General features: G+C 41.1%; 1 long non-coding RNA gene across 1 annotated transcript in view; it reads right to left on the bottom strand.

Moving 5' to 3' along the window:
• Nucleotides 1–3,490, bottom strand: part of LOC111868693 — a 391,614-nt gene that overhangs the window by 206,895 nt on the left and 181,229 nt on the right. The window lies entirely within an intron of this gene.

Below are 3,490 nucleotides of genomic sequence, written 5' to 3'. Positions count from 1 at the left end.
AACTGGTCTCTGGGCTTTTAAGTTTGCAATTTAATAAACAAAAATCGAATTGAATTATTATTATTATTATTATATATTAATATATTTAAAATGTGAATTGTTCCTTGCTGTCGTGTTTCAATATTAGCTCTTGTTCTTGCAGACATCCAAATACTAATTGTATTCATTGTAAATATACATATTATGCTTTTCTCACTTCTTAATGACAACTTTGACTTTTGTTAATAGAATTATTACTATTATCATAAAAATATTTAAATTACGTTGCATTCATATTTTGTTTCTTTTTCTTTGCTCGTACTCACTTTGTAACTGACTTTTGCGCCATTAAGTTAGCACGTAAGTAAATATGAATTGAATTATCATCACTGCAAAATCTGGTTGTACGTGTATGCCGCACATGTACTTAACATGTGACGAGAACTGTGCCTGGCCCTAGGGTGTGTTTTCCAAAGAAGTTACTTTGCAACATATTGTAACATACTTGCCACAGAGAAAATCACTTCAGAATATTATGTGCCCCACAGCAGTCAGAAACGCGCACAAATTATACTGCAAACCACTCGTACACGCTGAATCCTTTTGAGAAAGGAAAAAATGGGTCAGCCGTTGGGAAAATCGTCTTAGCTGGTGAGTCGAATAGCAGACAGACATCTGTACAGACTCATAAGACTGATGTAAACACGGGCCAGATCAAACACTACGTCTCTGGTTTAAGGTTGACTGAAGTCATCTGTCTGTATCTGAGTCCGAGAGCGTGCCCGGGCATGCGCTTCCTGTCCCCAGAATATACCTCCACATCATCCGTAATCTCATAGCTGGTTTTATACGCAAGTAAATCCCAGCAGATTTATAGAGGCGGTAAGTTTTGAATAAGATATATAAACAGCATAGAACTCTTAACAGTTTTTCTTTATTGCTAGTGGGGTGGGACTAAGTCCCTTATACTGCGGCCACTTCTGGTCTGTTGTACCAGCCCCAGATGATAAGTGAGGGTGATTGTGGAGCAATTGGTGGATTGAAGATTGGCAGGAGAAACCGAAGTACTCGGAGAATTACTCGGAGAAAACCTGCCCCAGCGCCACTTTGTCCACCACAAATCCCACTTGACTAGACCCGGGATTGAACCCGGGCCGCCGCGGTGGGAAGCCAGCGACTAACCGCTTGAGCTATGGCGCGACCAGGTAAAAGCTAACAGTTAATTACTTTAGAAGCGCACTGTGCGATACAAACGCGTATCCACTCTCAAATTCTCTCAACACCGTGTAGTTCGGCTCACTCTTCCACGTAGGCGACTTGTTCCTTCGAAACGTCCGGGGTCTTCAGAACCACACGACATTACAACCTAGAAGACCGTAAATAAAGGTAAAGCTACTCTGTAACAGGCTGTGGAGGCCCATGGGACTGTGAGACGTCGAGGCTCCTCACATTTTCTAGAAAATGAGCTAAAAGATGGCAGTGAGGTTGTCAGTCTTACGCGCCGACTGCCCTTTACCACTCAGGAAGATCCCTGGTACTCATTTCTGTTAGAGACTGAGTCGACCTCAGGACAATAGTGCGGCTGGAAGGATTAGGTCACTTGAAAAATCCAGTGGCCTTATCGGTAATCGAACACGCGACATTCTGGCTTGTAACATAGTGCCTCAACCAACAAAGCTACCGCGTGCCCCTACCCAGAAGGCTACATGCTACTTATCCACTTATTCCTTGTAAAGATATCTCGAGGCGTATGGCACGTTTGGAGTGAGGATATGCTTACATTTGATGTATTTAACAGACGAGATTAAGCAAAATCTCTTATATAGACATTAAAAGGATTTTATATGAAAGCCATGCGCGTCGAGTGTATATCTTTTAATATTAATTCCCAAATTTCAAGTTATGATTTATTTTCTGCATCTTTAGTCATCGTTCTCCGAGTTTGGACTGGGTAATTGGACCACAGGTTGAACCAACATCTTGGAAGCTCCAAATTTCGGATGAGACGTATCTTAATAGCAGACCAATNTAGGTCACTTGAAAAATCCAGTGGCCTTATCGGTAATCGAACACGCGACATTCTGGCTTGTAACATAGTGCCTCAACCAACAAAGCTACCGCGTGCCCCTACCCAGAAGGCCACATGCTACTTATCCACTTATTCCTTGTAAAGATATCTCGAGGCGTATGGCACGTTTGGAGTGAGGATATGCTTACATTTGATGTATTTAACAGACGAGATTAAGCAAAATCTCTTATATAGACATTAAAAGGATTTTATATGAAAGCCATGCGCGTCAAGTGTATATCTTTTAATATTAATTCCCAAATTTCAAGTTATGATTATTTTCTGCATCTTTACTCATCGTTCTCCGAGTTGGGACTGGGTAATTGGACCACAGGTTGAACCAACATCTTGGAAACTCAAAATTTCGGATGAGACGTATCTTAACAGCAGATCAATTGTTCCTATTTTAACAGCGGATTCACATTAACAGATAAATAGACCTATGCACATAGCCTCCAAATAACTTTAAATATTCCGATGCCATTACAATTTTCGTATCAATAAACAAAACTGAGTTGCTGTAGATTCATTTTCAACAAAAAAGTAGATGTATATAGAAATAATTGTACATAAAATGCGTATATACTTAATATTATCCAAATAACCTAAACGTTCTTGACAGTACAGAAACAGTAACAAAATGTTGGTCAAATTAAAGGGACCCGAATCGGATCAGAAAATGCAGGAAGTTAATTTATGGAGCTGATCAACAAGGTTAACAGAATGCAATACAGGGTTATTCAAAAAGATTGAACCGATTTTATTAGGCAATGTTTTATTAAAGGAAAGTAATACAAAACTCTAGCCAAGTCACAAGTATTCTACTCACAATCAACTTTTATTTCCTGTCTTACAAGTGTTCACTGTGACCACCACCTGCAGCAGGGGCAACATCAATGCGATAAGAGAATTCCTCCCAGGCGCGTATCAGCATATCAGGATGCACTGAGTTAATCGCTGTTGTTATTCGATGTTTAAGGTCATCGAGGTTACTGGGTAGCGGTGGAACATAAACGTGATCTTTTACATATCCCCACAAGAAGAAATCACACACGGTGAGGTCTGGGGATCTCGCAGGCCAAGCACAAAGAGCAAGGTCTTGGGCCCCCTTCCGACCAATCCATCGCTGGGGCACTTTTTCATTTAAAAAAGCTCGGACCATCAGGTGCCAATGGGGCGGTGCTCCATCTTGTTGAAAAATGAAGTCATGCGAATCTGCTTGCAGTGAAGTGAAGAGCCAGTTTTGGAGCATATCGAGATAGGTTTGTCCTGTAACGGCGTTTTCTTCAAAGAAAAAGGGACCATAAACCTTGTCCTGAGACACAGCACAGAAGACGTTCACCTTAGGGGAATCTCTTTCGTGCTCACTGTTTCATGTGGGTGCTCTGTTCCCCAAATACGCACATTGTGACGATTGACTGTGCCGCTCAAGTAATAAGTCTA

The sequence above is a fragment of the Cryptotermes secundus genome, unplaced genomic scaffold (genome assembly GCF_002891405.2).
Source record: "Cryptotermes secundus unplaced genomic scaffold, Csec_1.0 scaffold1184, whole genome shotgun sequence".
Classification (NCBI taxonomy): domain Eukaryota; kingdom Metazoa; phylum Arthropoda; class Insecta; order Blattodea; family Kalotermitidae; genus Cryptotermes; species Cryptotermes secundus.
Note: the sequence above shows the minus strand (reverse complement) of the source record. Positions and strands in the feature narration are given on the sequence as shown.